Here is a 26,539-nt window from a genome sequence, read left to right as displayed (position 1 = left end):
GTTTCAAGTCTTCTGAGAATCTTAAATCCTGTAATAGGCTTTTTAAAAAACCAAGAAGCTGCAATGGGCTTAGTTTTTCAATTTTTCCATCCACATACCTACTAAAATAGCAAAGGAAATCTTCTTTTGCCAGGACTATAGGTCATGAGGGAGAAGGGCGGTATAGAAGTTTAATAAACTATAACTATAACTATGACTGCATGAAGGATGGGGATAGTGAAGAACAAGCTAGCATTATTTAAGTCCATGTTCAAAGGCAATGATGGCAATGGAAGCAATTATTGCCCTGCCTGCATTCAACAGATTGCTGCATTTGTATTCAGGTATGATTGTAGATCGCTGATTGTGAATGTAAAAATAGAGGGAGATTGCTATTCGATGGCTGCGTAATTGATAGATTTGATGCTTTTACATAGTTAGAATTCAGGGGTTGAGTAATGTGTGCAATGTATTCCCTGCTATGCTTTCTTTCCTAGCTCAGGCATATGCAAAGATGTGTGCATTGCACTGGGAGCTCTACACAAGTATTGTTAACAATGTTGATGAGATGTTCAAGAAATTGGAGTGCATTATGCAAAGATTATGTTCCTTTAATTTATTTGTTGAATGTGTGCATATTCTCAGTAATAAAACTTTCAGGCTGCCTGCTGAATGCAAATACTTTCTTCTTAAGTTTGTTGAGTGTCTTTGGCGGATTGCTAAGTGCAGCAATGTGCATTATGTTTATGGATCGACAAAAGGAGAGAAGCTATCTTTTTGCTATTATTGCTCTTGAGCTGGGCCAAATCGAATTATGCTGTGTGTTATTCTTGGATGAGTTTCTGTGACTTTTTATAAAATGACAGGGCAAATAAGTGTCTTAAAAGCATAGTCTTCATACGTAATTTAAAAGAAATCAGTACATTGACTCGGCTTTTTTGTAGATTAGGTGATAGGTAACAGTCAAAATACCACCTAATATACAGGGTAAAAAGCAAGGAACTTTTTTTCAGTTCTTCAAACCTGTTGATTTCACTAGTAATAAATATTAACAAGAACTGCAAAAGATATTTGAGCGTTCAAATTGCAGATAGAGAGGAAATTCATCTATGTTAGCCCATTGTATTTATTTCCAAATAAAAACTCATAGTATAAAACTCCTACCCCTACAACCTTATAACCCTATTTAAATTTTTATACACTTCACAATTATAATTGCAGAATAATAGAGAAACTTTTAAAGAGCTATTGCATAATCTCTCCAATGTTGTTTAATTTATTCATATATTTGGGATGAAGATTTATAACTTTAATTGTTCACTTTCTGAACAAAAAAATAATAATTAAATAACTCATTCACATATCCATATGCACAGCAACAAACACATCTATATATGCCTGAGTTCAAAATTCAGCTGCCCAGCCTAAATTTCAGGTCAGTTGAGGTGGGGAACCTATCACAAATAGTACTTCAGTTTATGTGATTGTTTTGAAGCATTGCAGTTTCCATCCTTTTTTAAAATTTCTTCAGCTTCTTTGTATTTTTTTTCTTGAGTGCAGATGCTTTATTCAGTTCACTTGGGAGCCCTCTCTTTTTAGGGAACCATCCCTAATTGAGTCTTAATCTTCATTCTGATCCTTTCCCACCTGCTGCATAAAATGAAGTCTGCCAGAATGAGCCATTCTACCTTTGCTTCTGGTTCTGTGTGGGTAATGTCCTTGATTCTTCATATATGTCTATTTTACTATAGCATAAATGTACATAATAACACTGATAACAATACAATGACAAAAACCCTGAAGATTTATTAAAGGCCTGCTATCTTTCTCTTAGATATATTGTTGGCTCTTCTAGATTAAAGCAATTCCAGGATACTGAAGACATACATAGTGTTCTGCTATATTTAAACAGAAACAGAATAACTGAGTTGGAAGGGACCTTGGAGGTCTTCTAGTCCAATCCCCTGCTCACGCAAGAGACCCTATATCATTTCCGACAAGTGGCTGTCCAGTCTCTTCTTAAAAGCCTCCAATAATGGGGCACTCACAACTTCTAAAGGCAAGCCATTCCAGTGGTTAATTGTTCTCACTGTTAGGAAATTTCTCTTTAGTCCTAGGTTGCTTCTCTCTTTGATTATTAATTTCCATCCATAGATTCTAGTCTTGCCTTCTGATACTTTGGGAAACAGGTTGACCCCTCCTCTCTTCTTTGTGGCAGCCCCTCAAATATTGGAACACTGCTATCATGTCACCCCTAGTCCTTCTTTTCACTAGACTAGCCATACCCAGTTCCTGAAACAGTTGTTCATATATTATGTTTCTCAGATTCTAGGGTAGTTCTAGACAACATGCAAAATAAATGGTAGAAGAAGTCTGCATTGATTAATAATCAAGAGTTTAACCAATAATTGAGCATGTAATCGTGATCCAGATCAGATCAGGTTTTCATGCATGTTTTTCTCTAGTGTAAAAGTGGCCAGTTTAGCAAAAGCTGAAAAGCGCATAAATAGTATGCCTCTAATGGGCAGATATTTTCCTACTTTTCAGGCAAAGGTATTTTCCAAAGTTATTTGGAGATGATGGACATTTTATGGTTAATATCATTTTAATATTTTTTACTTGTTTCTAAGGTATGTGTTTATAAACTTACAGAGTGTGCTGTATTTCACCTATACAAGATATATGCAAAGATGACATTGTCAGATTTGATGAAATATAGTGATAATGCAGGTCACCTGAATAAGTTGGAGTCCAGCTTGGAAACAAGTGCAATATGAAACAGTGCAGTAGCTATCTTTCTAAGAGGAGGGGATTATAGTTTTGCAAAGCAGCTTTGGAGGTGCTTCAGTTTATGCATCATCAAAATGAACCACCAGTTTGAAGCTTTGCATTATTTCGGTAGTTTTTGTTCTCTCAATCTCTTTCTATAGATCATCCACGTCTAACCGTGTGCAGTACAGTACTGGCAGTAAGAGAAAGAGACAGTTTCTTTATTCACTGATAGATGGTGCTATAACAATTTGTGCTGGTAATCTAATTTCAGACTGCAAGAAGAGGAAAGGAAAGCCAAAAAAGGGGGAAAGGAATTTATTCATTCTTTCTTTCTTTCTTTCTTTCTTTCTTTCTTTCTTTCTTTCTTTCTTTCTTTCTTTCTTTCTTTCTTTCTTTCTTCCATCATTCCTTTTCTTTCTTTCTTTCTTTCTTTCTTTCTTTCTTTCTTTCTTTCTTTCTTTCTTTCTTTCTTTCTTTCTTTCTTTCTTTTATTGTATTTGTATGATTTATATTTCATATATTTCATTTCATTTCATACATGACTGGGTGTCTTAACGCAGATTAAAACAGAAACCCTATCATATGTAACACCTGGTCTCTAAGAAGAAACAAAAAACCCCACTCTTTGAAAATATTACATTATAAACAACAGAACTCATCTACTCACCTGACATACCTGCTGGGAAAGCAGCCAGGTCTTTGGTGCTTTGCAAAAATCTAATTAGTGCAAGGAGGGAAAAGGATCCCTGGACACTGAGATGCTGTACTTTTTTGGATTTTTATGTTTTGAATAAATCAAAGGTTCAAAAGCAAATTAAAAGTGCTACAAAAGTGATGGTAGGAAGCGGAAAATATGAAGTAGGGAGAAGTAGGTAGGGATTGGAGCAAGACAGTTTGGGGAGGCTAGAAAGGATTAGGAAAAGTGGAGGAAGAAAAGGAAGGTAATGCTGGAAAGGCAGAAGGAGATTAGTGGGGAAGGGAAGTGCAGTGGAAAACAGGTGGGAAGTCTAGTGGTGGGTTGGCTAGCATGGAGAGGAGAAAACTTTAGGGGAATTGGGATTAGTTTTTGGGGCCATATCTAACATGCATTGGGCAGATGCACTTCTCCCCCAGAGAGAGCAGTGTCTTCAGAGGGGAACAAGGGAGATTAGGGTGACATAAACAATATTTTACTCTTGTGATACAAGCCCCATCCCTTATCTACATGAGTTGTGATGTCACAAAGCAGTAGGAGTTTGCAAAGTTCTGTTTTGTCATTCGACAAAAGTAGAAAGACCCTGTAGATGCCACTGCTCAGAGATCAGGATTAAATCTCTGCTGTAATGGACACCATTGTTTAGGCATATCTTGCAATGGAACCTTTTTATTAGAATGGGTTTTTCCCCTAGAGATCTTCAAGAGGAACATCTGAGCATTAAGAGGGGGATGTGTGCTCTAACTTTGGATTTCCCATGCTGATCTTAGTTAGATTGGATAGCCTGGAAAACACTTCTAGCTTAGATTCCATGAAGTGTTGCAGGTAATGCGGGGGAAAATACAAGACATATGCATTTTTTTAAAAAAAAATCCCAGGACTGTAATGTATGTGGCTCCCGGTGGTCTTCCGGGTGCGCTTCAAGGTGTTGGTCATCACCTTTAAAGTGCTCCATGGCATAGGGCCTAGTTATCTTCGAGACCGCCTGCTGCTACCGACGACCTCCCATCGACCTGTGCGCTCCCACAGAGAGGGCCTCCTCAGGGTGCCATCAGCCAAACAATGTAGGCTGGTGACCCCCAGGGGGAGGGCCTTCTCTGTGGGGGCACCTACCCTCTGGAATCAGTTGCCCCCAGAGATAAGGAGAATCCAAGACCTCAGTGCCTTCCGCCGTGCCCTTAAAACCCACTTTTTCCAGCAAGCCGGGCTGGTTTAAGAAGAAATTTTTAAATGTTTTAATTGGTTTGTGATTTTTAATTTTTGAGCCAAATTTATATATATTTTAATTGTTTTTTAATATTTGTATTTCATGTTCTTAATTTTGGCTGTACACCGCCCTGAGTCCTCAGGGAGAAGGGCGGTATATAAATTGGAAATAAAATAAAAATAAAATAAATAAATAAATGTGGACACTCAAATTTTGTTAGCAAAATGAATGAATGAATATGATACTTTATTTCTCCAAGTGTGATTAGACACACAAGGAATTTCTCTCTGTTGCAGAAGCTCTCACTTGTACATGCAAAGCAACAGAGCAATAATAATCATAATAATGATATCAATAAGGGAGTCGTAGAGGAAATGAGAAGGATAATAATAATAATACTACAGCCATACAACATGAATAAATATACTAAGACATAAGTCAATACTGTGAGGATTAGATGTTCAGAGGAGTAATGGCACAAAGGAAAAAAAATGGGCTAGTGTTTAGTTGTTTTGGCATGCAGTGCCCTATAGGGGCATCCTGAGGGGAGGAGTTGAAACACTATGTCCAGGATGTGAAGGATCTGCAGATATTTTCTCAGCCCTCTTTCTGAGCTGTACAATATACAGGTCTTCTATGGAAGACAGGCTGGTTGCAGTTGTTTTTTCTGCAGTTCTAACTATCTGTTGGAGTCCGTACCTGTCCTGTTTAATTGCTGTACCAAACCAGACAGTTTATAGAAGTACAGATGACAGACTCAATAATTCCTCTGTAGAACTCTATCCTGGGTCAGTCTGAACTTCCTAAGTTGATGCAGGAAGAACATTCTTTGTTGTGCCTTTTTAATGATGGCTCTAATGTTAGGTGTCCATTTTAAATCATGGGAGATTATAGAACCAAAGAACTTGAAGGACTGTATTGCTAATATTGTGCTGTTGGTTCTAGTTGACTTTCTTAAATGGAAGCATTACTGTGCATAGTAATCCTCTGTGTTCTCAGTCCTCTCTACAACATCTCATTTTCTTCTGGAATAAAGAGTGAGAATTGGCTTTCTGCATGGTTTTTCATTATAACTGACTTCATGTGGTAGCTCTGAGGAAATGAGCTACAGAAGAAGTTATGAGCAGCATATGAAATGTAGAGATCTACTGCTCTTTTGTAAATGCCAAACTTACTGATCCTGAAAGTTTACAGTCTTTTCTTTAGACTGATAGAGTTTAGCATGGGATAGTGCAAGCATTGATTTCCTTTCTTGATAGAAACTGGGCTATGTATAAGAATTAAGGGATCAATCAATATCAATGGAGAAAAAAGAAAAAAAATGATATTGAGTTTGTACAGGTTGCATTACTCTCCACATTCATTGCAGTTGTTGATTGTTCTGGATATGTAGGGTGCAGGGGGGGAAAAATCACACATGCAATCTAGTAATTCTGATGTTCATATGAAAAGATGCAGAAAACCGAGAGGTAATTTGTTTCACTTGATTGAAAATAATCAACCACAGATTTGATCTTGATCTACCACAATCTTGCTTAATAGTTCTGAAACATTTAGCTTATGTAAGAACACCGAAAAAACTACAAACAACATTACAAAACTCCTCCTTACACTTTAATTTTAAATGCTGCTTGAATTATGTTAGCAGGGTAACTTCTGCTTGATTGCAGCACATTTGGGAATGTTTTGCAATAACTCAGACCAGCCTACATCAACCTTTAGATGCATTAGCTAGATTTATCTCACTCCAGCCTCTCTGGCTGCTGGACTAACTTAGACAGTAAAATATATACAGAAAGGAAATAACATGCTAAGAATGCAGTCTGTTTGTGTATGAATTGACTTTTAAATGGCAGAAATTTGACCTTAGCATTTGTATCCCAAAATATTCCTGCTTTAAAAATTGATGGGGCTACAAAGCAAAGAAAAAAAATATTGTTTACTTGGGAGTCTGTAAAATATTTTCTGCATGCATAGTAAATATATTTGTGCCATTACAATTGATTGGCAGTAAAATGGTGTTAACATATGAATGGCACGTATTTCAAGATATTTGCATGAGTGACCTGCATCATATAGCATTGAATTTAGATGGACCCATTTTTATTTTAGAGAATGAAAATGTAATTATTCCTTATCACAATAATTATGCAAAGGGGATTTTGTTCTGCCTTTACAAATGTGTCATCGTTCACTGCTTGAATATATAATAAATGCTCTAATTTATTCTACTCAACAGATAACAGAAGATGGCTCAGTAAGTGCCACAGAACTCCATCAACCTTTAAACTATTTATAAAAAAAGAATCAAAGACATCAGGAAGAAGTAACTAATTATACTATAGCATCATGCACAGAACTGAAGGATGGTCTTCCCTCTTATGCTCACTATGTTAATATTTAGCTCTGACTTTCTGTGTGTTTTGACAAGAGTATTATACAGAAATGAACATCTTTTATATTGTAACAGAAACCAAATGCAATATTACAAATATGATCACAGCTAAGGAAAAGGTGTTCAATTGTTTGGATGGTATATCTGCCTTCTCATGCAAGCTTTGATAACTGGAACTTTACTACAGGTAGTCCTCGATTTACGACTACAATTGAGCCCAAAATTTCTGTTGTTAAGTGAGACATTTGTTAAGCGAATTTTGTCCCATTTTATGAAATTTCTGGCCACATTTGTTAAGTGAATAACTGCAGCTGATAAGTGAGTAACCTGGTTGTTAAGTGAATCTGTCTTCCCCTTTGACTTTTGCTTGTCAGAAGGTTGCAAAAGAAGATGATCACATGATCCCAGGACATGCATAAGCATGAACCAGTTGCCACGCAGACTGAATTTTGATCACGTGATATGGGGATGCTGCGAAGATTGTAACTGTGAAAAATGGTCATATGTCACTTTTTTCAGTGCTGTTGTAACTTTGAACAGTCACTAAATGGACTGCTGTAAGTCAAGGACTACCTGTTTACATTGAACAGCTAATAAGCATTCCATATGCATTGACTGTTTTATACCAATTTATTGTAGGCTATACAGTAATGTGAAATGAATCATCATTCTGTGTTATTTTTAATGAATTTTTGTTCATGTAAACTGTTATTTATAAAGTGATATATTTGTTATAAAAAGATATACCAATTATTTTAGTCTTTGTATACAAGGAGAAATCATAGTTAAATGAATCCCCAAAGGAATTTGAACAATAAGCTCAAAAATGTGTGCCTTGTTTTAAAGCCTTTATTTAAATAAGGAAACCAAAATCAACAGGCATGTATGTATTTATGACTAGACTTAGCTGGAATCACCTTTTTCTTATAAAATATGTATTTCTTCCTAAATAGTGTAGTGTCTATGCAGTTCACTGCATGTTTACAGAAAAATTAATCCTATTTTGTTCAATGGGAAAAAGGCCAGTTCTTCATTAATGACCTTCTGGAATCGCCTTTATTGAGGTAAAATAAAGCTTGTCCTTGTTCCAGTTATTTGACAAAATAATGGTTGGATAATTGTAGAAGATGCCATCCCTAGGTAGAAAAAGGCTCGGTAAGAACCTGAGAATTGCAGTGTATATAATTTTTTTTTTATTCCTGTAGAATGTTGTAATAAAAGAGAACCTGGGAATTGCTTAACCTCCATAGACTTATCATCAATTCAAGAAGGATCAGGGGCACTTTGTTAAATCACAGTCTAAATTTTAAGAGTGACTTTCAGGATTATATCTTACTGGTTGCTTTAATGAAAATGAACTCCATTACTAAATGTTTTCAGCGATAACATATGGCTACGGTCAGCTGAGCCGTAGTTGAACACATGCTTCATTGAAACAAGCGGAGCCTGGTGCCTTGCAGCTGCAAGGAGAGGGAGCAAAAGCCATAGAGATTTGTTTATCTTGCTGTAGCATTATTCAAGGCATAACTCTGTAACCTTTTATAGGTAGATGGGGTTTCTTATGCAAGGTATACTTTCTGAGGGATGGTTCTTGGCAATCCCGATCAAATAGTTGCAGTTATCTTTCCTCTGTAATCACTTTTCTCTAGCTAATTTTTTTTTTAAATGGAAAGGAGAAGGAAGACATGGGAGGAATATAAATGGCAGAGGATGTCATCAGGACTTCATAAAATGCCATAAATGAGATACTGTGACTATATAATGAGGTATTCACTCAAAAGCGCCATTTATTCTAGCCTGCAATGCTGATTTATAAGTGGAAGTAATAAGTTGTGCCATAGGAATATATTGAACAAGAAATAAGAGCAAAACACTACATGGTTGAAATGTTCCAATATCAGAATAGAGGTTGGAATTGGCATTTTGCACAGACAATTTATGAGTATATTTTTGGTACATTTAGAATAATTTGTATTAAGATTGGAATATTTAAGTCATGACATTTTTTTGCACATTTTTGTTTGTTAACTAGGGTGAAAGTAGCAGTAGCACTTAGACTTATATACCACTTCACAATGCTTTACAGCTCTAAGTGGTTTACAGAATCAGCATATTGCCCCAACAATCTGGGTCTGGCTAGAAAGTAGCAATTTAAGGAACTATTATAGTTGAGGGGAAGTGTATGTTCTATTTGTCTTTGGATCTTTCCAAATGATACTTTATCGGTAACCACTCAGCGTTCTCTTATCAAAGCCCAAAGTCCCCATATACCTGATGTCAAATAGATTAACCACCTTCCCATCATGGAATAGAAAAGGGGGGGGGTGGATTTACTGCACAGCAAGGTGCATAACCATTAAAATGGTCAGATATGTCTGCTATTAATGAGGCAATTCAGTAGAGGACAGAATCAAAAAAAAAGTGTGGAACATTTAAAGATCACAAAATCTAGGAGTCACAAAATACAGGTAGTCCTCAATTTACAACCAAAATTTATGTTGCAAAGTGAGAAATTTGTTAAGTGAGTTTTGCCCCATTTTACGACCTTTCTTGCCACAGTTGTTAAGTGAATCACTGCAGTTGTTAAGTTAGTGACACGGTTGTTAAGTGAATCTGGCTTCCCTATTGACTTTGTTTGTCGGAAGATCGCAAAAGGAGATCACACAACCCTGGGACACAGCAACGGTCATAAATATGAACCTGTTGCCAAGCGTCTGAAGTTTGATGCCATGGCGATGCTTCAAAGGTCATAACTGAAAAATGGTCATAAGTCACTGTTTTCAGTGCCATTGTAACTCTGAATGGTCGCTAAATGAACTGTTGTAAGCCAATGATTGTATGTTGAGGACTAACTCTATAAGAAATGTAATTATTCGGTCATTATTCCAATACGAATAATGACTGAGGCAAAATCTAGCATAGCATAACATTAACCACAACCACAATTTTGTAATACAGGCAGTCCTCAACATACAATCATTTGTTTAAAACCATTCAAAGTTACAATGACGTAAAGTGACATAATCAAAATTCAAGCGCTTGGCAACCAGCATGTACTGACAATGGTTGCAGTATCCTGAGGTCATGTGATTGTCATTTGTAACCTTCCCAGGAGGTAACAACCAAAGCAAATGGAGGAAGCAACATTGGCTTAATAACCATATGATTTGTTTAATGATCATAGCAAAAAAAAAAGATTGTAAAGTTAGGCATGACTTACAATGACCACATCACTTAGCAGCAGAAGTTCCAGTGATCGTTAAGTTGCGGACTACATGTAGTATCATTTTACTATGTAGAATTCGTATTATTAATAACATTGCTGTAAATATCAGCAGAAATAAATGACATCTTCAGCATTTTCTAAGTAAACAAATTATCCCATTGAAGTAATAACCAATCAATCATTAATCAAGTAAAGGAAGAAAACCTGTAAAGAAAGCAGCTGATAGAACATGGTGCGCAAACAGATTCTCAAGTCATTATTTCATTTATTAGAATATTTATGCAACTCTTCAGCAAATATCACTAAGGTATGTAACATCAAAGAAAACCAACTAAAGCCAAATATAACAAAAACTTTAAAACAATGAATATATTAAAGCGATGATTCTCAACCTTATCAAATTTAAGATATGTGGACGGTTCTGGAAGTTGAAGTCCACACATTTTAATGTTTTTGAGGTTCAGAACCACTATGCTAAAAAGCACTATTAAAACCACTACTAGCACTACTGGAAAGCCAAGAGAGTTGCGATGAATCATAGCATTCCACAATGCCTCAGGTAATGCAGAATAAAATAATTTCCCATGTTCCCAATAATCACAGCTTTGCCCAGAGGGCCTTTTTTTGCAGATCTTAACCAGGTAGGCGTTTAAAGGAAAGTCGATCCTTTAGCCAGCTTCTATGTCTTTAAAGTCAGAGTTGCTGCACCCAATTACAAAATTATTTTAAACTTTTTAAAGACTAAAATGTCAGAAGAACTAGTGGGGTTTTTTTTTTTACATAAGGTTGTATAAGATTTCAAATGACTGTACATGAAATCTGGTAAAAATGTGACTTTATATTATTCAATCTGTTGGGGAGCTTTAATTAATTTATGGTACCAGCACTGTCCATTGAAAATTGCTTGCATCATCACATAAAATTATACAAAAGTAATATTCACCCAAACTGAGACTGAACAATAAGTGTTTAACATCATGATCGTCATATTCAGTAAAAGCCCTAAGTAACATGTACAACAGTCTTGGTATGATTTTTAGTACTCCATCTTCCAATCTTGTATCAAAAGTAAAAATTCATGAGATAGATTAGGATGACTGCTGCATCCAAAGTTATCTAATGACATTTGGCAATTGACTATGGACTTAAATCAAGGTCTCCCTGCTCCTAACATGTATACGATGCTTAGTTACTCTTCTAAAAAGCATGGTAAAATGATAAATGAATCTGATTTATGAAACAGGCAACAGGTATTTGCTCATTTAGACTCCTTTTATATGTCAGTAGGACACACATGAAATCCTGATAACATTCAGTGGCACAGATATGCAAATCTTTCAGCTAATCTGAAAGAGGTGAATACTTTTTCGCAAACTTAGTAATGTTTCTCTTTCCTTTTTAAAATCTCTGCCTACCCCTTGTTTTTATTTCATTTTCAGCAGTTCATATATGATCACAGCCCACATTTCCTAACCAGAGGCATGGAAATTCTGTTTCTTTAAACTATAATTACTGCTTTCATCATTCTTGGCCACCAGGAATGCTGGTTGTAAATGATGAGCTTGTCTAGAAACCCTGGAAGACTAAGTTGGTTTATAGCATTCAATTTCAGTCCAACTTTTTTTTGAAGCCAAGTCTCCAGAACATATTCAAAATTGCACCTGTAAATAATGCTAGCAAGTATTTTTCACAAGTGTAAGATACAGACAGGAACTATTTAAATGCCTTCTAGAGATTATACTGCATTACATAAACCTTTCCATTGGTCTTACAACCATTTTACATCAGTTCTCAGGGCGAAAGTTCAAATGTAGATTGCATTTGTTAACAAATTTCAAAACTAGCTGCAAAACATACCTGAGCAACATCAGTAAATGCAGAGCAGGTACTATTTTGTTTTGTGGGAGTGGATGCCATCTGCTTTAGTTGAGAAATTTGTTTTGCCCTTGCTTGAATATGACTCCCATAATAATATGCCTATGACTTTGTTGGGGATTTGTGTAGCAAGAAATAATTATTTTTTTCTGGTCCCATTTCCAAGCATAGAGCCTAATTAAATGCTACAATTTGTACATTTGTATTTATTAATTTAAAATGCTACATAACAAAATAAGTATTGTTATGTATTTAAAAAGGAATTCTCAGACAAACATCTGCAAAATAGCCATGGATCATAGCAGACCTTAAATCAAAGCTTCCATACATACAGTATACTCTCTAACAGATCTATAAGGAGGCCATTATAAAAGACATTATAGATTTCATGAAAATAAATCTGATGTCTCTCAATTGTCCTTTTAATCTACCCACCTAAAAATAGAAATTAAAATAATATAGTTACAGAGAATAATTGATCTGCTGTACAATACTATCTTGTCTGCCACAATTCAGTTTTCAAGAGTTAATATCGTGATTGGTATTAATATGTAAGACTGGCACTTTTTAATGCTTCAGGAGAACCCATCTAGTATGCCTGTGCTAGACTCTCTTAAATATTTATTAGTTCATCACTACAGGCATAGTTATTCTGCTGCTATTTTCATATCTTTACAGTTCTCCCAGTCAGCATCATTTTGGGGTGTTGTAAGAAATGAAATTAGAGGATAGCGCTATCCATCTAGAATTGTTACCTCCAGTTAAGTCAACCAAGACAGGACAATGTGTTAATAATATTTTTAAAAATGCAGCTAGTCCTGCCTAAGATTAAATTTCTCAATGCAATGCAGAACTTTGTAATAGTTATTGAGCTATTATTGTTATAGGCCACCAATCACAATCACTGGCACTTCGTAATAATCCAGTTAAATATATATAGAGCTAAAATATATAAAAGTACAACTAATAAAATTGCAGCTACTTAGTGTTCCTCATCTGAGAACCATCTAAATAGTTACAGACTCTACAAAAAAGTTCACTTTTAATAGATCTCTAAATATCCTGAGAGAAAAGGGCTACTTATATTCCTGGAGGAAAGCTATTCAAGGTGCATGAAGTTAAGAAATAGGTTGGGATCATTGGATCCTGCCCCCCTCCCCTTCCCCCCCACCAAACTTCAGTATCCATACTCAGGCCATATAGACTGGGTAGATTTGACTTGAAAGAGATGGTCCTGGAGCTTCCTGAGTGCCTATCCTTGTAGAGTTTTAGAATGGCACTTTGAATTCTACACAGAAGTCTATCACTGTGCAGCACTGGTGTCATTTGATTATAATGGCTCTCATTTGCCAACAGGCAAGCTGTTGGATTGCATACCAGTTGTGGTCTTCAGAGGCAGCCCCATATAGAGAACATTGTAATAGTCTTTTCTATCATGCTGAGGGAGTGAGTTGTTGCTAGAAAATAAACATCTGGGGAGATCTGGAATACAAAAATCTGGTCAATCACTAAATGGCAGCGAAGAAATCCTGATAATTCTAACAAAATGTTGGCCCTACTAAATCTACAAGGGCCTCTCCATTCTGATATTGGCAGGCCCTCATTTTCACATCAGTGGGTGTACTTGTTTTGGTGTGACTGGCACGTTTGAGAAGCTGAGAAAATCTGTGGGTGAGAGTTGCATAAAAGGTCAGAGGCCTCTTTCTGGGAATGAAGAAAAAAGGGTGAGAACACAGTGCAGGCTGGAAAACAAAGCACAATGATGTTGCAAGTAATAATGAAATAAGGTACAAGATTGGGCTACATGCATCCTAGGATAGCCCTGTTCCCAGTCTTACATAAAAATTTGAGTGGTGGACAATTCCCCTACCTTCCCCTTCTGTCAAAAAATATTAAGAAAACTTGCACTGAATTTGATGCTGTGCTGATAATACAATTCCTGATGGGTCCAAGACAGGAGAATTGATAGATTCAAATTTGAGGTCGCCATCCAACAAATACTAATGGAATGATCAACACCTTTCCTTTTTATTGAAAACTGCATAAATACATGACCAACTACCGTGTTTCCCCGAAAATAAGACCCTGTCTTATATTTTTTTGAACCCTGAAATAAGTGCTTGGCCTTATTGCCATGCGCTCAAAAGCCCGATTGGGCTTATTATCAGGGGATGTCTTATTTTGGGGAAAACAGGGTAGTAGCAGAGCAAAGTGACTTTCACAGATTTCTCCCTGCTTTCTAATGCAGAGACAGATTGAATAAAATTAAAGGCACATCCAGGGGATGTAAATTAAACCTGGCAGGGGTAGGATGGAATCTGTGCCACTACAGGCATTAAAAACAGATGCTGTATATAATGCGACCAATACTAGAAATCTAAGCTTAGCTGTATAAGAAGCTTCTTAATGGCTGGATTTCCAAATCACACTAAGTCATAATAAGTTCAATTTACTTTTGATTGAATGGAATGTGTGGGGTCTACGATAACTTGCCATGGCCAACTCACCACAGCCACGGTCAACTTGCCATCACTAACTTGCCATGGCCAACTCACCATGGTCAACTCGCCACCACCAACTTGTCATGGCCAACTCACTGCAGTCAACTTGCTGCAGCCAATTTTCCTTGGCCAGCTTGCCGCAGGACAGCTTGCCATGAGACATGAGTTACACTAACATTGACGAAATAATGGAATAGGATCGTTAAGGAAAGGATGTCAAAGGAAGGGCAAAATGAAATGTGAATGACAAAAATTACAATCTTTTAAAAATTATTTTAAATAATTAAATTGAATTGTTGAATTATCCCACAGCGAGCTGTCCTGTGGCGAGTTGACCATGGCAAGTTGTCCCGCGGTGAGATGGCTGTGGTGAGTTGGCCGTGGTGTATTGGCCATGGTGAATTAACTGGTGAGTTTTCCCATTCCAAATGTGTGATTTCAGCCATTGTGGTCTGTTATGTTTTGTGATTCAGTATGATATTTAAACTTAGCTATGGTGACTTGTTCAATAAACTGTCGTTACAGCAAATAATAGCTTTAGTGTAATATGTGAACCCAACCATTATCAAAACTAGCTGTTAGGAAATCTGAGAAATTAGGGATAAAAGAGTCTAGAAATGGACTTTATCAGGGTTTAAACTTCATTAAATACTTTCCACATAATGGTGAAAGCTTAGCCTTGCCTTCCATTGCTCTCTGGAATGTAATAAAATCCCTACACTGTAAGCTGTATTGTAGCAAGTCATATTTTTTCCAGCCCTGCCTGGAAATAAGAAATGAAGGCTGTGACTTTATAGCCAATTGTGTCATTTTCCCATCCTGATCACAAGTGCTCTACAGTATCACAGAATACAATCCAAGGGGAAAACAAGGAATTTTTTTCCCCTGACCAGTTCAAAACTACACTCAGCCATAGAGGTTTACTGGGTGATTTGGGGTTTATTTGTTTAAGCTCTACCTAGTCTAATGTTTACTGATGTAGACAAGAATTGGCAGAAGGACTACTGTATATGGAAAGTTGAGTTCCTAAGGGGAAAAAACAGGATAGAAATGAAATAAATTAATCAATGAACTTAATCATCTTTGAAAACTTTAAGGCATTGAAGAATATGACTGAGTTTATACAACATGTGCCTTGTGGTACTGCGTAAATCGAAACTTTGTGGTTAAACATGTGTAAACCTAGAAAATTAAGCTAATTGCATAAATTATAATTAATTTAATTGTGGACAACTTTATTGTCAAAATAAAGTTACTGAGAAAATTTACTTCTCAAGTACTCTGATAGGTCTTTTACCCCATTCCTTCTCTTCTACTGGACATTTTTGTAACAGCAGGAAGGTGCTTTATATTAGGTAGATTGAACAAGACCCATCTATTTAAAAAGATTCATAGCAAATGATTTACATGAATATTCTACATATTGAGTATTTGACTAAGTGGTTAATCAGCTGCTCATTAAAAATGTTGCACCATTAATCTTTAAAAATGTAAACATATAAACATCAAAACTGTTTCACTTCTAATCTTGTGTTAGCCACGAATCAAAATTTATACTTTTAAGACATAAAAGCCATAATAGAATTTGCTTGTGGCTTAATATGTGGTGTGAATTCCACCGGTTCAGTTTGTAAAGCTTTATTGCTTTGGTTATATCCATAACCCAATCAAGATATGCTTTATTGGTAGATCAAAGCTGAAGAAACCGCAACCTATTGTATCAACACAGCCTTTAAAAAGTAGGTTATGGACATACGATCCTCTGTCTGATCAGGCTGAAGAGCCACTTATTCCCTTCTGTACTGTAGGGTCATGCATAAGTTTCTTTTAAGAAATATTTCCAGAAAGAGCAGAGAAAGCAAAGAGAGGAGGCAACCAGTATATGTCAATATGTAATGTGTAGTTTATCTGTCTGGCTTCTCAGGTTCTAACACTTCTAGTGACATGCTACTTCTGGTTTTCTTGTGAAAGTACAGTATAATTGTTGTATGTTGAGGTCAATTTAATTCTTCCTCTATGAGCAATGTTTCCTTGGTGTCTATCAGGCAGAAAGCTTTGTTACCATAACTACATGTAGTGCTTGTGGACAGAGTGGCCCAAATTGGCATGTTACCATTGGCATTCTGGAGCATAGTGTGGGATCTTTTCAATCAAAAACTTGCTTCTTTCCTTGTATATCCTAGTTAAGCTGAAAAGGTACTTCAGCTCTGGAACAAATATGCTTATTTTAGCTCTCTTTTATGTCAATGGAAGAGATATATTTTTAAAGAGTCCAAATATGCTTTTTTTTATCATAACCACTATCATTTGTGCTTAAAAGGGGACACTTTCTCTACCACAGAAGTTCCTACTACCACTATTACTTTGGAACTGCTCTGCTCAGTAAAACCCATTTCAGTAGGAAAAAGAGCTATATGTATCTTCTGCTTGTATAAACTATATTAAAGGATGTAAATAACATGGAATTGCAAATTTTATCTCATAATTAGAATATTAATGTTATATTTATGAGAACATGCTCTTCTATTGCACAGTGGCTTTCTGAAGATCTGCAACTAATAGAGGAGAAAACTGTTCATGGCAAAATACCAACAAAACGTTTTGGAAGATTATTATTGGGATTACAGTGTAAAATTAAACGTTTCCTGGTGTGTGCTCTTGTACAACATCTTCCATTTTGGCACTGTGGGTTAAATCTGTATTTCCAATGTTATATGAAAATAAAATGTGACATAATGCTCTATTTATCTGTACATACTGTTTTCCTGTAAATTCCATAGTGATATGGTCATTGGTTAAATTACAGTAAATGCAAGTGAATTTTGGGGTTGTGCAATTTTTTTTAAACTCTAACATTGAATTTATTTTTTTAATGTTTTGCATTGAAATTTTAAATTGTCAAATAATTTCATATACAAAGCTCAATAAAAAAAGTCTTAACATGCATCCTGTTCATTCATATGGTTAACTTTATTCTGTAAGTAGTTTCTAGGAAGAAAATTCAAGATAGGTAAAACATCAGATTTCATGTGATAATCATACCAAGTAAAACGGCAGCAATGGTTGTATTGGAGACACACAAGAGCAAGGAACAGAGAATATTCCCATGACCCCACAACAGACTACAGTATGTAGCTGTATTGCCAACAAACCTTTTACTGGGGAAAATATTTGAGTCTGAAGCAGTCAATCATTTCTCTGTGCCTTTGAGCTGAGCCAGAGCAAATCAATATCAATGATCCGTAAGCTTAAGTTGATTCATTATTCATTATTTATTTATGATTAAATAAAATAAGACTGCCTATCTATCTAATGACACTCTGGGTTGCTAATATACCATCTAAAACATCAACAGCAATACATTTTCACAGAGGGAGAAAGATTACTAATACAGGAAGGAAGTCCTATGTCTGATGGCAATGTAGATATGTGTACCTTGGTCTTTACTATTTTCATGCCCCTCAAATATATTAGGACCCATTCCCAAATTTTCCATTTGGCATATTCATTAGGAATTTATTAAGGTGATCGAGATTTATGAAACATGGATAATTGTAGAAATCACTAGTGAAAAACTGGCCTTTGCTAAAAAGGCATAAATTGTATGTTTGTAATATGATTAAACTCAGATGGGTATAGCAGTATCTATTTTCCTATATCTGACTCTGCTTATCTTTTTGAGACCAGATACTTTCATCTAGAAAAGTGTTTCTCAACCTCAGCAACTATAAGATGTGTGAACTTCAATTCCCAAAGTTTTGGGAGTTGAAGTCCACACATCTTAAAAGTTGCCTAGGTTGTGAAACACTGTCTAGGTGAAAGTGTCTGGCCTCAAAAAGATAAGCAAGGTCAGACTTAGGAAAATAAATGGCTCTCAGCAAAACTGGGAATTTGAAAAAAACATCCCCAAAGAAGTAGTGACAAATCATTTCTGTATTGTTGCCAAGAAAAATACAGGGTTGTGTCCATGAAAACGATCAAGAATTGATTGGATTTGAAACAGATTTTATAAGAGAGCAAAATTTTCTTAATTGAAAAACAACTTTTGAAGTTGTACCTCAGGATCAAAGAGCCAACAGGTTACTCAACTATTTTTTTTTAAAAAAAGAAAAGTCTGAAGGAAGAGAATGTGGGATATTTTTCTCTACAAGTTGAAATCTGCTTTGGAATGTGACTTTGAGGAGACAGAAAAGGAAAGAATGATGGGTACCTTGAATGGAGAAGAAGGGGGGATGAAGGCAGAGTTGCTGCCAATGGAAAAACCAGACTATCTATAAACCCAGTACTTCAACCACTGGAAACAAAAAACACTACTAGCTTTGCTGCAAATACTTTGTAGCTGATCCAAAAATAAATTAGTTCAAGCCTCATACATTGCTGATGTTATTAGATGAACAGCTACTTTCAAATTTGCACCGAACCTTCTTACAGAGATACATTTAATCCCAAGGGTGTAGTAATCCAAATGCCAGATTGAAGATACATAGGATAAGCATGAATGGAATAGAAAACAAAAAACCTCTGCCCCTAAATTTCGAGTTGGGGGTGAGAGATGGAAGGCATGAAGATGGAACAAAGCAAATACGACAAGTTGCAACAGTCAAGGTGAGGCTTAAAAGGGATGAACTGAAGTGAAGCATGTAGAGCAATGTTTCTGGAATTCTTCCCAACTCCTTAGCAGAATCCTGGCAGACTCTAGGTCAGTAGACCAAGAGGGAGCAGGATTGGGGGATTAGATTGGACCTGTCAGTCCCACTATAGGTGGACCAGACAGGAAATCAATTCCACAAGAAAGCTAAAATTGCTTTTTTTTTTTTTTGATTGGCTATAATAACAGAATATTGCAAGTCTCATTTCTATACTCTATATTTACCTCAGTCACTTTCAAATGTTATCTGGCTGTTGTAGACTTTGGTATTTTTGCCCAGGCAACAGCTCCTTTCAAGGTCATCTTCTTTACTTTCTAAAATAGCATTCCAGGCCTTTGCCATCCCCCCCCATATGGATGCATTGGGGAACATTTTAGTGAAATGTTTTTCTCTAAAAGCTCAAGACAGATTCAGATCTTTTTTAATCTTACTGTTACCCACTTTTTCCACCATAACAAATTTGGTTCTATTCCCTTTTTGGAAAGTTATCCTTATGGATATGGACAGTTATAGACACTTAGATGGCATTCTCTTTCCTTGAACAGCTATGGTGATGCAGTGATTAGAATGCAGTATTGGAGGCTAACTCTGCTGACTGCCAGCAGTTCAATTCTAATCAGCCCAAAGTTGATTCAGCCTTCCATCCTTCTGAAGTCAGTAAAATGAGGACACAGATTGTTGGGGGCAATATGTTGACAATGTAAACAGCTTAGAGAGGGTGGTAAACAGAGGTAGTATTCATTAGGTTCTGACCAGTTCTGAAGAACCGGTAGCAGAAATTTTGAGTAGTTCGGAGAACCAGTAAATACCACTTCTGACTACCCATCTATTTTCTGCCTCCTGAGTCCCAGCTGATCGGGAGGAAATGGGGAGTTTGCAGTAACCTTCCCCTGGAGTGGGGTGAGAACTGCATTTCCTGAGATGGAAGGTTCAGTGTGTAATAATAAAAATCAATTGAATGGACACAGTAGAAAATAATATTATCATATAACAAAACTGGAACAGAAGCATGTCACAACTGCAATCCAATTGTTAAACAGTGGTATGCCCCTAGGTCAGTGATGGCTAACCTTTTAGCCATCACATGCGAAAAGCGGGGGGGGGGCAGCGTGGAGGGGTTGCGCGCATGCGTGCCCAATTCAATGCGCCCCTCTCTCCCATGCATGCATGTGCAACTTCCCCTGCGCTCCCCCCGCTTTTGGCATGCGATGGCACAGTGGGCACCATAGGCCTGTTTTTTTGCCCTCCCCAGGCTCCAGAGGCTTTCTAGGAGCCTGAGGAGGGCGAAAACGGCTTTCCCCACTCCCCCAGAGTCCCTCCGAGGCCGGAAACGGCCCGTTTGCCAACTTCCGATGGGACCAGAAGGCTCGTTTTTCATTCTCCCCAGGTTCCTAGTAAGAGCCATAGGTTCCCCATCATGGCCCTAGGTCATATTAGAAAGAACTAGGTAAAATATTAAAACAAAAAGTAAAACATGAAGCACTTGAGGCACCAAATGCTTATTAAAATAAAGGAAAACATTTGGCATTCTACAAATTAACAGGTTTTTGGGGGGCATTTTCTGCATAACCATTCAGTTCAACATGTGGCAAAAGTTTATGTCAGTCTTCCCAAGTTATGTGCCTTCAAAATAATTTGGATGAAATTCTCAGGATTCATAGCCAAGAAGATATTTTATGATGATAATTTAGGTCCAACTACACAACTATGTTAGCCTTTAATATGTCATAAGATCTCTTTTTTTCTGTCACAGAACAATGTATTACATTAGTCATCTTTTAAACTTGACTCATCATTTCAAAGTTACAGTTAGCTTACTTAAAGAATGGTAAACAAATTTTTAAATTTCCAAATAAAAAAAGTTCAAAGAAGACATACCAGATTCACGGAGATTCATATTAATAAGTATTATGTGTGCTATCAAAAACAGACAGAAAGGATACCCGGAAAATCAGAATCATACATTTTAAAATCCATTTCTGAACATCAATAAAATTCAACAAGAAATCTATAAATTATAACAATACACTTGCTAATATAAAGCAAATGTAATGGTGTCTTGGAGCCTGTAAACATGAACTCTTGGCTGAGTCTTTAGTCTCTAAAAGAATCAGATCTGCTACAAAACTAGAATGGACCCATAAAGTAATGTAGGCATTTGCCTACAATGACATGCTGAGCAGAGACAGAGCAATATGCAGAAGTGGACTGTTCCCCAGCAGCCAATTAATTGCGGCAAGGAAAGAAAGAACAAATTCATGCTTTTTGCTGCCATCTAGCAGGTCTCTAGATTTTTCAGCCCAATTCTGCTAACCATAATACTGACACAACTTGCTGTCTGTGTTCTGCCTCTGAAGCAGTTCCCGTGCCCAAGCAACTTTTGGTGTGCAATCTCCAGATATTGGAAAAACTCTGAACCTTTAAATTTAGTCATTAGCTTTTTAACTGACAATTAATGTTTGGATGGGAGCTCCAGCTGAACGATTCACCTAAGAATGTGGACACACCTATCTAAGGGCCCATAACAATCCATCCCACACAGCAAAAGTGCAATGTTTATATATTTCATAGTTCAGTGAGAAGCCTATTTATATGGACCATTTCATGGCAACATAACCTTTCAGCTAGGATGGTGCAACATGAAAGGCTTTTTTGTTCACATCCATGAGGTAGAGAGGGCTAAGCTTCCTGGCCTCAAAAGAAGGTAGTGTGGGTACAGCTGTCTGAAAGTCAGTAGTGTACCTATTCTAATTTGTAACAGAAAGTACTAATTTCATAAAAAAGGGGCATACATTGTGGCATGCAAGAAAGGTGTATGCACATAGTGGAAAAAGTTCTAGCGTACACTTAGGAAGCTCACTGAGTGACTTGGGGGCAGTTACTCTCACAATATTGTTATGGCAAAAAATTGGAAGAAGGACTGCAGTGTTGACTTCCAGAAGGACAGCAGGCTATCAGTCAAACAAATAATAATTAAGTAATAAACAACAGATGAAAAACTTAAGAATTTAAAAATACCTTCATCTGAAAGATCCATGCACAGTGATGAATTTTCTTCAGTGCCCTTTTGGTTGTCTATTTTTAATCTGAAAATAAAACTGAAAGTTTTTCAAAAGGCTTTTCTTTTCCCCTTAAGAAATGTAAGACCTTTCCCCTTCGTAGAAATGTTCCCTGGCCACATCTTTTACTCTGCCAGGTTCCTATAATGTTGCCCTCATCTTGTTACTCAGCCCGTGGGTGAGGTAATCTTAAATTGCCCTTAGCCATGCCAGTCATGATTTTTTTCTGAAGCTGACAGCTTCAGCTTCAAAGTGTGTCAAATCTGATATGCTTCATTCTCTATGCTGTTGGCAGTCCAGTCAGGTGACCCATTAGAGATAGTAATGGCCTGGTTCCAGTGGTGAAATCCTCTGCAGATTGCCACCGGTTTGCTGCCCGTGCATGTGTGGTGCCCGCCAAATGCGTGCTGTGCGCGTGCATGCACAATGCACACCAAAAGCATGCTGTGTGCACGTCCATGCATAGTGCGCACCAAAAGCACACTGCATGTGCATGCACTGTGCACGCCAAATGCACACTGTGCGCACGCATACACAGTGTGCACCAAATGCGTGCTTCGCGTGAAAAAAGGAGGCTTAACAAGGTAAGTAGAACAGCGAGAGGGGGGAACAGCTGTGCTGCGTGATTTAGATTTGCTGGATATAGGTTTGCTGGATTTAGATTTGCAAATATAAATCGTGTGGCACAGCTGATCATCGGAAATACCGGTTCGCCTGAACCGGTAGCTTTTATCACTACCGGTTCATCTGTTCTGCTCCCCAGAAAGTGCTGGGTAGATGTTGAACTGTGAAGGGTGTTCTTCTGAAAGCAGGGCTGTTTCAAAACCTCGAATCATGGAAAACCCACTAAATAGTTTGCTCAGCAAACTTGCAAGATGGAGTTGAGATGGAGATGGAATAGGGAAGGCACTAGACATTTCACTTAATGAATAGAGAATGGAGGTCTTGCACACCCTTTAATTGTGCAAAAATGAAATGACTGCAGAAAAAGATCCTCACCTAAGACCCCACAAAACTAGGGGAAATTGACATATATGTACTTTATCCATTTAATTAATGGAGTTTGCATGTATGATTCTGCTCTTTTTCCCAGTGCTTGGTTTTCATTTATCTGGAAAAAGAGTACAGGTAGTCCTTGAGTTATGGCTAAAATTGAGCCCAAAATTTCTATTGCTAAGTGAGAAATTTGTTAAGTGAGTTTTGCCCCATTTCATGACTTTTCTTGCCACATTTGTTAAGTGAATCACTGCAGTTCTTAAATTAGTAACATTTGTTAAGTGAATCCGATTTCCCCATTTTGACTTTGCTTGTTAGAAGGTCGCAAAAAGGGATCACGTGACTCCAGGATGCTGCAAACAGTTATAAATATGAGTACATTGTCAATCATCCAAATGTAAATTACATGACCATGCAAATAAATCTGAAAAATGGTCATACGTCACTTTTTTTCAGCGCTGTTGTAACTTTGAATGGTAACTAAGTGAACTATTTTAAGTTGAGGGCTATCTGTACAGAAGTTGAAAGATATTAGGCCATGCACCATCACCGGATTGATTGGTGGATCAATCTTTTTTTGGTGAGGGAACCGGTCTGAAGAAATCCTTTTACTTAATATGCCCTGCAAATGTTAAGTCAATGAACCATCGCTTAGCAATACTCAGAACAGAGACTGTATAGGATCAGTAATGGGGACAACAAGGTTGAATTAGAATGTTTTATGCCAGAGGTCTTCAAACTTGGCAGCTTTAAGACGTGTGGACTTCAACTCCCAGAATTCTCCAGCCATCATACCTTAGCTGGCTGGAGAATTCTGGGAGTTGAAGTCCACAAGTCTTAAAGCTGCCAAGTTTGAAGACCTCTGTTTTATGCTGACTCAAGGATGGGTGGAGAGCACTTTAAGTCAGCTGTGGGAAAGCCCTATCTCATCTGGGAAGTAGATGAATAATATTTCAGACAGTGAACCTGAGATAAGCTGACAGTTCATCTCACTCATATGAGTGCAGTTAATCCTAAAAATGAATGGCAAATACTTCTAAGCTGCAGCAGCCCTGGATTTCAGAATTCTCTGCACATTATAAATATAAATAAGAAGCTAAACCACTGGCTCCTTTCACAATGATATTCTTAATTTCTCCTTATACCTATTAAATCATCTTGAAGATTCATCAAAACCAAATTTGGAATGATTGGGTATTAATGTAAAGCTCGACTTTCTAAAAGTAGCTGGTGAATGGTGGAAAAACCCTGTACTTGGCACTTATTATTATTATCACTGCAGAGCGGATTTAATGAGAAATGATGTAACTATATATAGATAAGCCCTCAAAGAAATATATGAAAACATCTGGGCCAAGGGGGGAGGGAGGGAGAAGGAGGTTACCATGACAATGAACATTTCTCCCATTGAGAGTAAGAAGGGAAAAAAGACAGTCATAATGCCGTGAAAATGAAATGAGAAAATATTAGAGCAAGATGAAGCTGGAAGAATCCTCAATTTTGTGTAGCTCAAGGGTTCCTGTGTATACTATCTACCGAGACCTGGCATAATAGATTTAAGCCATTTACACTGACTTATAGGAAAGCAGAACTGCAGGTATAGTAACCATCTGTCCTAATTTTCAGAGAACAGTCTGTCAGTAGAGTTTCCAACTCATCTGTTTTAAAGATGACAAACCATAAAAAGAAAATAGCAGGAGCCTTGAAATTGCCTTCTGGGCAGATCTTCAAAACAAGAATCGACTCATCTAATGACAAAATGCCCACCTCTCAATCAGGACTGTGTCAAAACACTGGAGTGAGAGGAAAAAACCTCATGCTGCTCTAGTGGTTGATTTATTTTATTAGACTTACAGTATGTACCTCTGTAATGCAGGTATGGAAAAGGTCTAACACCTGAAAAATTTAGAGTAGTAGAATAATAGTAATCGTAATAATACTACGACCAAAGGAGAGTTGTAGTTCTAAAACATCTAATAGGCATTGTCAGTAAAAGGGAATGTAGGGGTTCAAATATGCAACCTTTCTCTCATTGCCTTGTTCACAGATTGGTTTTTAATCTACCAATTCATTTTTGTTTCAAGGAAGGCAGTCATTTCACTGCTTTGCTGTTGCAGCTTTCCAAGACTGCTCTACAACCTATATTTCCTTTTATTCCAATGAATTTTGAAGAGAGCTTAATTAATTATGCCCATGTGAAGTCACTGATATTAATGAAAATTAAACAACAGCACAATTACTCACTCATTACACTCACTAATTCACTTATACCAGGGTGTCAAACTCGTGGCCCATGACCGGATGTGTCACATGCTGGCCACGCCCAGCCCAATTTTAGCAAAGGGGGGAAAGTCGCAATACATCACATGACAACAATGTGATGACGCAAATTTGACACCCCTGACTTACACTTTGCATTTTAGTATTCAAAATCTTTCTCTTGTCATGTGCAGACTGAAACATACGTCTAATACATTTTTTGGATCTGGGCTCAATATTATAGCCAAGTATTTAAACAAATACAGGCTTTTATTCTCATTTAGACTTCTGGTTTAATTCCACATCGTGTTTTTACAGATTGCTGAGGAAAAAAACCACAGTGTTTCCTGCTAAAAATAAATAGGTTTTGCTATTTTTATCATTTGTTTATGAAGTTGGTGAAAATAAATTTTAAAAAAGTTTTGTATATGAAAACCATCTGCTGTATGCTCAAATAAATAGGAATGTTCCCCAATTCTGACTAACAAAAGAAGCCTTTAATAATTTAGGTATCTCTTGTTAATCAGAACCCAAGACACATTGCAGATGTTTTAATTTGGATACCCAGGCTTCAAAGTTCATCTTATGTCTTTTTTGTTGTGACCCAGGCCCAAGTAGATATTATCTGATGCAATCAATTCTAAACAAACAGATTTTATTAGAACAGCTGAGAATTAACTAATTCTCAGTGTAGTCCAAACTAATTCAAAACAAATTCTTCATAATACAATTCTTCAGCCTTATCACCAACCTTGGTCTACTTTGGCAAACTGCCAAAGGCTATTCTTGGCAAAAGTTCAGAAGCAGAAGACGCTGACAAGAAATAAATGCAGCAAGACAAGAAACAAATCTATCAATGTTGTTTTCCGACAAAGAGCCCAAGAGCCGTTGCTGGTCTTTTAAGCCTTATGGGAGGGGCCAATCATC

The 26,539-nt window shown here is 37.0% G+C and overlaps 1 protein-coding gene across 11 annotated transcripts in view; it reads left to right on the top strand.

Annotated features, from left to right (window-relative positions):
* The window catches only part of LOC117664069 (potassium voltage-gated channel subfamily A member 3), a 34,440-nt gene extending 16,847 nt beyond the window's left edge, over positions 1 to 17,593 (top strand). For 2 of the 11 annotated variants that reach the window (XM_087889610.1, XM_060689861.2), the window contains 2 exons: positions 6,892 to 6,909; positions 14,962 to 17,593. The gene's annotated coding sequence lies outside the window, so the exon portion shown is untranslated. Of the gene's footprint in view, positions 1 to 3,508; positions 4,271 to 6,891; positions 6,979 to 14,961 lie in introns of those variants that run through there. The other 9 variants (XM_060689863.2, XM_060689862.2, XM_034414813.3 and 6 more) reach the window with 8 other exon arrangements.
* Positions 17,594 to 26,539: the final 8,946 nt, after the last annotated feature.

The sequence above is a fragment of the Pantherophis guttatus genome, chromosome 3, assembly GCF_059756535.1.
Source record: "Pantherophis guttatus breed Tessera chromosome 3, ASM5975653v1, whole genome shotgun sequence".
Classification (NCBI taxonomy): Eukaryota; Metazoa; Chordata; class Lepidosauria; order Squamata; family Colubridae; genus Pantherophis; species Pantherophis guttatus.
The sequence above is the reverse complement of the archived record's forward strand: the minus strand, read 5'-3'. Positions and strand labels throughout refer to the sequence as shown.